General features: G+C 35.5%; 1 long non-coding RNA gene across 1 annotated transcript; it reads left to right on the top strand.

Moving 5' to 3' along the window:
• The first annotated feature begins 1,565 nt into the window (after positions 1–1,565).
• On the top strand, positions 1,566–3,853 carry LOC145578795 (uncharacterized). Its single transcript, XR_014098923.1, has 2 exons — positions 1,566–1,952; positions 3,653–3,853. It is a non-coding gene; the product is annotated as an uncharacterized LOC145578795 (long non-coding RNA).
• The last annotated feature ends 5,100 nt before the right edge of the window (positions 3,854–8,953 follow it).

Here is an 8,953-nt window from a genome sequence, read left to right on the forward strand (position 1 = left end):
CAAAATTACTTTAGAACATGCAAGTAAGTAAAGTTTAGAACATATAAGTAAATTGAAATTAAAGTATTAAAACAATTAAAATTATCTGAATGAGTAACAGAGGAGGGAGAATTATGTTCAACATCATCAAAATCCATGAATATGCAAAAACCTAATCATCAAAAACACAAATTGAAGCAAAAAAACAATCTGAAATTAAAATCCAATAAAATTCAAGCAAATAGAAAAACTCAAGCAAAAAAAAAATCGAAAAATAAAAAAAAAATGAAAATAAAAACAATAAAAAAAACTGGAAAAAGATGATTAGGAAAAATAAAAAAATAAAAAAATAACTGGAAAAAATCTGGAAAAATAAAAAAATCGAAAAATAAAAAAACTGGAAAAAATCGAAAAAAAATCGAAAAACTAGAAAAACAAATCTAAAAACTCAAAAAAAAAAAAAAAAAACGAAAAACTCGAAAAAAAAATCTAAAAACTCGAAAAATAAAAAAATCGAAAAAAAAATCTGGAAATCGAAAAGAAAAATAGGAAAAAATCGAAAAAAATTTTGGAAAAAAAAAATTAAACAAACAAATGTAATCACCACACATTATATAACAGCAAAATCGCAAAAAAAAAACAATAAAATCGGTAAAAAAATAAAATCTTTAACAAGTAATAAACTTACCCAATTTGTTGATGTATAAATGCTGAGGAGAGAGAAAGTGAAAAGAATAACCTTAAGATTTAGGGTATTTTGTTAAAAGTGTAAAAAAAGAAAAGGTAAAAAATTACATAAATGTCATTACTAAAGGAGTGTTTTAGATGGTTAGATCAAATCCAATGAATGACTAAGATGGGTTCTTATATAAGATTGAGTTCTTATATAGAGGAGGGTTCTTACATGAGCCTTCCCCTCTCTCTCTCTCTCTCTCTATATATATATATATCGATTTTTTTATATACATATATATTTTATAAAAAAATATGGGATTTCCCGCTGCCTGGCACGGATGGCCTGCCGCGAAGCCGACCCGACACGAGCCCCGTCGAGGCACGGCCGCGACGGTCCGACACGACACGATGCCCATGTTTAACCATATCCTTTAATTCACAAACAAACTTAATACATATTCACAAATAAACTTAATACATATCCATTACTTGCAATTAATTTTGTACTAGATGAAGCCCGTGCGATGCACAATTTGTTTGATTTTTTTTAAATAATGTTTTTTTTGTATTTATGAGCCTAAAATTTGTTATATATTTAGATAAAATTCCTAATATTAAAGGATAATATATAATATTTAATTAATTTAAACTTAAAAATCTCATTCGCCAATTTTGTTTACATGACATTTAAATTATTTAATTCTAAAAGAAATTAATAATCTCTTATTTAATTGGCTACTACTCAGATTTATAATCCTACATGGCGCGCTGAGAAAATTAAATCCTACGTGGCTCTCTAAAAACTCGGGAAAAAACTCCCCTTTATATATATATATTAGATTGTATTAACTTGATCAAAACTTTAAACCACTACGACTTATGTTTATTGCATAGCGTAACACCAACTAAGCTAATGGCGCAAAAACCATTTCCACAAGGCTCTATTACATTCCACGGCCCACTAGAAAACACGTAAACAAAATAAAAAAAATTCTTACACCAAAGTTCTGCTCTTTGCCCACAGATTGACATATCTTGGGGGAGGAAAAACACCTTATTTGTTTATGATTCTTCTCCTTAAACCCTAAATCACTAATTAATTTTCCCCAAATTTGTTGTTATTCAATTTGGTAATTTGTTTTTCTTCTCATTGAAGAATCTGCAGAATAATGGAAGCATCAAAAGCAGTATGTGGGAAAGAAGCATTGGATCTTCTAAATTGTGTTGTTGATTCAAATTACGATGAAGAGAAATGTCGTAAATTTTTGCAATCTCTTCGCCAGTGTGTCCTCTCCAAGGTTTTTTTCTCTCTCCTCTCTTAATTTACTTTCATTTCAATGGAAGTGCTACATTCTGATTGTTTGTTGATTTTCGTTTTTTTTTTTAAGTAATTTTATCTTAAATTTTGATTATTTTGCATCTTAAAATTTTGAAGATGAGGTGATATTAGCAAAGTTAGAATCTTAATTAGAATCCAATCATTGTTTTCAGCCTTAATTTCATGAAATTTAGAGGGTTTTGAATAATATGTTAAGAACGAAAAAACCAATTACTACCTCAGTTACATATTATTTGCAACGATTTGACATAAAGTAGAGAGGAAAAATGTCTAATCGTTGCAAATAATATGAAACGGAGGTAGTAGTTGTAATTGATGGTGGACAAATGGTGGTAGAGAAAGATGGGTTGAACTATGTGTTGATAATGTATACCATATTGTTGGAATTGGTTATAGTGCTATGCTGAATTTAATCCATTTTATAGCAAGAGATCAGTGTCCCAGTGATCTGGAGTATCGGCTGTTGTTAGATGTTAGAACTCGCTTTGGTGATGGTTTATGATTGATATACGCGGTCTCTTACATGTTGCAAGTGCTAAGAAACACATTGGAGACTTTGATTAGTTTATTTGTGTCGAGTATTGACTGTTTTAGGTGTTAGATATTGTTTTGGTGATGGTTCATGTTTGAAATTTGTGGTCTTTAGATTATGCAAGAGCTTAACAAATAAGTATATAATTGTAGACTCTAATTGGCCTAACCTGTGCCATTACCTTGGGACCCCATTATAGATTGTAGTTAGTCTCGAGTGATTAAGAGATAAGGATCTAATGATGCTTATGCGGCGCCTTGACCTTCTAGCCTACTGGGTTGTTGCTCTAAGTTCCGAATTCTTTGGCAATGAACGTAAGCCCTGTAGGGCATTTATGGGAGTAAGTTATTTATTAAGCTAGAGCAACATTACTGTCTTGGATTGTTTTTGGGTGCAAGTAAATTGTAATTAGTGTTACTTAGAGTGTACCATGTGCCACTGTACCAGTATGTGGAATTGGTATGGGAACGTTCTGTGCTACGTAGTTTTACACTTTTACCACGTTAATCCAAATGTATATCGTGTACGCATACCAAATTTGCACGTTCCAGATTGTGGTGTGGGGGGGAATTAGTGAATTATACAATATCAGTGGTAATCCACTGAATCACTTGTCTTGTGCAGTTTGAAAAAATGAATTTCTTGCTATGCTTTGAAATGAGTAAATTGCATGAGGCAAATCATGTTGCACAGCTGCTCAGTCCTTGTCATGCGATATAAGTATAACCATCATATCTTGTTATTATATGTGGAAAAATGTATTGATAATCTAATGATAATCTAATGCTCTGTCACTCTGTGTACGCTTACTTTGTTGGAACACTTGCTGTTATAAGGGTTGCGTCATCGCAGCATATTTATGTTTATTGCTTTAAGTTGTATTTGTCTATTAGCTATGTTTCTGGCCTATGGTATTGTCTTGGTGCTGGTTGTTTGAGCAAAATTATGCAAGAGACTGATTTAAGAATGGTGGAATATGATTGATCTAGGTGTTTAGATTAAATCAAATTTGGCTGATTGCTGCATCTCCCCCCATAATGTTAAGACCTATGAGCCAATTTATTTCTTGAGGGCAAACTGATGTTGTTGCTTCTACTGATGTTGTTGTTCAATGTTTCTCATTATAGAAAGTGAAGAAATTCTCGCTACCTGACGAGAAGTCGCCAGAACTCCAGAAGTAGGTCATGGCAGCAAAAGGCAAGCCTGAATTGGTTAGTAGGAATTAATGTTGTAACGAGTTTATAAAGGCAGCATGTGTAAACACCATTGTTGAGAATTTTGTAGATAGAATTGTTGTGGAAGGCTTGAGTTCTTGAGGCTGGTTTCAATTTATGATTTACTAAGTTTTCTGGTCTTTCAAGCCATCAAACAGACATTTTCTTACAATTGTTACAGGCGAAATATAAACATGTCAATTGAATGTAGAGCTGTCAATTCGGGTAAACGGGTCCTGTTTGGGTCGGGTAAGAGTGGGTCGGGTCAATTCGGATTAATTCCATAACCTATGCGGGTCGAGTTTGGGTTGGGTCATGCTTGAGTCGGGTCATACTTCTTATCGGGTTTGGGCCGGGTTACATTCGGGTCGGGTGAACAATAGGTCGGGTTAATTTCAGGTTTTCACGGGTTAAAACGGGTTAGGGTAATTCTCGGGTTCGAGTCGGGTTCGGTTCAAGTCAATAATTTGCGGGTTAGAATCAGGTCGAGTCAATCTCGGGTTTGAGCCGGGTTCGGTTCAAGCCAATAATTTGCGGATTATAATTAGGTCGGGTCATTTTCAAGTCGGGTCATTCTTGGGTTCAAATCAAGTTCGGTTCAAGTCAATAATTTGCGGGTTATAATCATGTTGGATAATTTCCAAGTCGGGTCATTCTCGGATTCAAGTCGAGTTATGTTCAAGTCAATAATTTGCAGGTTACAATTAGGTTGGGTCATTTCCAAGTCAGGTCATATGCCGGTTCAACTAACTATAAATAGATAATTATCATTTTTATTAAGCTAATTATTTCATTTGACTATAATATATATGACAATATACTAGGGAATTATAGTTTATAATTTAGGAAGATTATTAATTCATTTGACCATACAACAAATATACGTAGTATACTATATTTAAACTTAAATTTGAGGATGATGCTTCTTTCTTTTGCTACCGACTTGGTCTCCCTAGACAAAATGCTTTGATCAACAATAATAAGGTGGTCTAAATTGCATTTAAGGTGATTTGAAATCGGGTCCGGAACAATTTGGGTTGAATTTAGGTCGGGTCAATAACAAGTCGTGTTAATTTCGAGTCGGGTTAGTAACAGATCGAGTTGAATTTTTGGGTCGTGAAAGTAATAGGTCTGGTAAAATTCGGGTCGGGCCAACAAGTCGGGTTGAATTTGGGTCAGGTCAATAACAAGTCGGGTTGATTTCGACTAGGGTTTGTAACAGCTTGGGTTAAATTCGGGTCGGGTTAGAAACGTGTTAGGTTGAATTCAGGTCAGGTTAGTAACAAGGGTTAAATTCAGGTTAAAACGGGTTTGGGTCAACTTCGGTTCAAGTCAGGTTCAGTGCCGTTAATTAAATTGGCCGTTGTAAAACGGTAAATCGGTACAACTTGTAAATCGGTAAATTGGCCGTCTAAAAGCAAATTGGATGTTTCCACACACCCAATTGGATAGGGACCATGGTAAACATTTCGGCAATTTTTATTTCCGAGTGAAAAATAGTAAAAAAATTCTTAAATCGAAAGCCAATATCCACGCTTTTTGAGAAATTTTTGAGGTTCCAGGGCCCGGTAGGGCTTTGCACGGTGCGGTTTGGATCTTAAACCGTACCAAACCGCAAAATTGCGGTTAGTGATTTTTTCAAACCGCACCAAACCGCAGTTCTATACAAACCGCACCGCAAAATACGGTTTGGTGCGGTGCGGTGCGGTTTGCGGTTTTTCCATAATTTTTTTACCTCACAAATAATGATTATTTGCTAATCTTTTGTTATGAAATTTTTACTTGGAAACTGTACAACTATGCAAATAATTCAATAAAGAAGTAGTGCTTTACTTCAATGTTAGTAGTGACCCAGTTACATGCCAAGGCAAACATGGAGCAAAATCATTAAGTAAACCACAACCACTCCATTACAACTCCAAAGCACAAGAAACGGAGAGTAATAAGAAAGGAAAACTTTGGTTTTCTTAATAATGACCCACACAATTCAGTACATATAAATACAATATAAGAGTCTTCTTTCCATATAAGAGTCTTTGCATTAAATTGCGGTTTGCGGTGCGGTTTGGTTTGAAATTTTTTTGAAACCGCAAAACCGCGGTTTGGTCAAATTTGAAAACCGCACCGTAATTTCCAAACCGCAAACCGCACCAAACAGCAAAATTGCGGTTTGGTGCGGTCTAGACCGTACTCTGCACAGACCTAGGGCCCGGTGTCGAAAAGTCTTGAAATTCTATGGGATACATCTCGGGGTCATATATTGTCGTTTGAAACAATATATGATCATTATTTGTTGTCATAAATGTATGTGGTGGTCTTGGATCAATGAAATCGGTGCAAGTTGTTAACCAGTAAATTGGTCGTTTAAAGGCAAATTGAATGGTTCCACCGACCCAATTAAACTCCCGGAGGGTATTAGGGACCGTGTTAAACATTTCGGCAATTTATTTTTCTAGCGAAAAAAGTCAAAAAATTCAAAAATTGAAGGCTAATATCCACGTTTTTTTAAAAAAAAATTAGAGGTTTCGGGGCCAGTGTAGAAAAGTCTTGATATTTTAGGGGATACATCTCGGGGTCATATAATGTCGTTTGGAACCATATATGATCATTATATGTTGTCATAAGTGTTCGTAGTATGCTTGAGTTAACGAAATCCGTGCAAGTTGTAAATCGGTAAATTGACCGCTTAAAAGCAAATTGGATGGTTCCACTAACCCAATTGGACACCCGGAGGTTATTAGGGACCATGGTAAACATTTCGGAAATTTTTATTTCCGGGCTAAAATAAGTCAAAAAATTCCAAAATTGAAGGCTAATATCCACGCTTTTTGAGCAATTTCGAATGTTTCAGGGCCCGGTGTCGAAAAGCATTGATATTTTAGGGGATACATCTTGGGGTCATATAATGCCGTTTGAAACCATATATGATCATTATATGTTGTCATAAATGTTATAATGTTCGTGGTAGGCTTGAGTTAATGAAATCGGTGCAAGTTATAAACCGATAAATCGGTCGTTTAAAGGCAAATTGGATAGTTCTACCTACCCAATTGGACGCCCGGAGGGTATTAGGGACTATGGTAAACATTTCGGAAATTTTTATTTCCGGACTAAAATAAGTCAAAAAATTCCAAAATTGAAGGCTAATATCCACGCTTTTTGAGAAATTTCGTATGCTTCAGTGCCCGGTGTCGAAAAGCATTGAGATTTTAGGAGATACATCTCGGGATTATATAATGATGTTTGGAACCATATATGAACATTATATGTTGTCATAAATGTTATAATGTTCGTGGTAGGCTTGAGTTAATGAAATCGGTGCAAGTTGTAAATCGGTAAATTGGCCGTTTAAAGGCAAATTGGATGGTTCCACCAACCCAATTGGATTCCTGGAGGGTATTAGGGACCATGGTAAATATTTGGGCAATTTTTGTTTCCGGGAGAAAAAAGTTAATAAAATTCCAAAATTGAAGACTAATATCCACGCTTTTTGAGAAATTTCGAAGGTTTCGGAGCCCGGTGTCGAAATTTTTTGAAATTCTAGAGGATAAATCTCTGTGTCATATAATACCGTTTGGAACAATATACGATCATTATTTGTTGTCATAAATGTTCGTGGTAGGCTTGAGTTAATGAAATCGGTGCAAGTTATAAATAGATTAATTGGCCGTTTAAAGGCAAATTGGATAGTTCCATCCACCCAATTGGACGCCCGGAGGGTATTAGGGACCATGGTAAAAATTTCAAAAATTTTTATTTTCGGGCTAAAATAAGTCAAAAAATTCCAAAATTGAAGGCTAATATCCACGCTTTTTGAGCAATTTCGAATGTTTCAGGGCCCGGTGTCGAAAAACATTGATATTTTAGGGGATACATCTCGGGGTCATATAATGCCGTTTGAAACCATATATGATCATTATATGTTGTCATAAATGTTCGTAGTAGGCTTGAGTTAATGAAATTGGTGCAAGTTGAAAACCGGTAAATTGGTTGTTTAAAGGCAAATTGGATGGTTCCACCCATCCAATTAGACTCCCGGAGGGTGTTAGGGACCATGGTAAACATTTCGACAGTTTTTATATCCGGGCGAAAAAAAGTCAAATAATTCCAAAATTAAAGGCTAATATCAATGCGTTTTGTGAAATTTAGAATGTTTCGGGGCCCGATGTCGAAAATCATTGATATTTTAGGGGATACATCTCGGGGTCATATAATGCGGTTTAGAACCATATATGATCATTATATGTTGTCATAAATCTTCGTGTTAGGCTTGAGTTAATGAAATCGGTGCAAATTGTAAACCGGTAAATTAGTCGTTTAAAGGCTAATTGAATGGTTCCACCCAGCCAATTGGACTCCCGGAGGGTATTAGGGACCATGGTAAACATTTCGGCAATTTTTATTCCCGAGTGAAAAAAGTAAAAAATTTCCAAAAATGAAACCTAATATCCACGATTTTTGGGAAATTTTGGAGGTATCGGGTAGGTAGAGTTGTCAATTCGGGTAAGCGGGTCGGGTTTAGGTCGTTAAGAATGGGTCGGGTCAATTCAGATTAATTCCATAACCTATGCGGGTCAGGTTTGGGTTTGGTCATGCTTGAATCGGGTCACGTCGGGTCATACTTTTTATCGGGTTTTGGTCAGGTTTAGGTTGGGTTACATTCGGGTCGAGTGAACAAAAGGTCGTGTTTGATTCGGGTTTTCACGGCTTAGGGTATTTCTTGGGTTCGAGTCGGGTTCGGAAATAATTTGCGGGTTGGAATCAGGTCGGGTCATTTTCGGGTTTAAGTCGGGTTCGGTTCAAGTCAATAATTTGCGGGTTATAATCAGATTAGGTCATTTTCAAGTCGAGTCATTCTCAGGTTCAAGTCAGGTTCGGTTCACGTCAATAATTTGCGGGTTATAATCAGGTTAGGTGATTTTCAAGTCGGGTCATTCTCGGATTCAAGTCGGGTTTTGTTCAAGTCAATAATTTGCAGGTTACAATCAGGTCGGGTCATTTACTACTCAGGTCATATTCGAGTTCAACTAACTATAAGTAGATAATTATCATTTTTATCAAGCAATTATTTCCTTTGTCTAGAATATATATGGCAATATACTAGGGAACTATAGTCTATAATTTAAAAAGATAATTATCTCCTTTGACCATGCAACATATATATACTATATTTAACTCTTAAATTTAAGGATGATGCTCCTTTCTTTTGTTGGC

This window comes from Chenopodium album, chromosome 2 (assembly GCF_948465745.1).
Source record: "Chenopodium album chromosome 2, dcCheAlbu1.1, whole genome shotgun sequence".
Classification (NCBI taxonomy): domain Eukaryota; kingdom Viridiplantae; phylum Streptophyta; class Magnoliopsida; order Caryophyllales; family Amaranthaceae; genus Chenopodium; species Chenopodium album.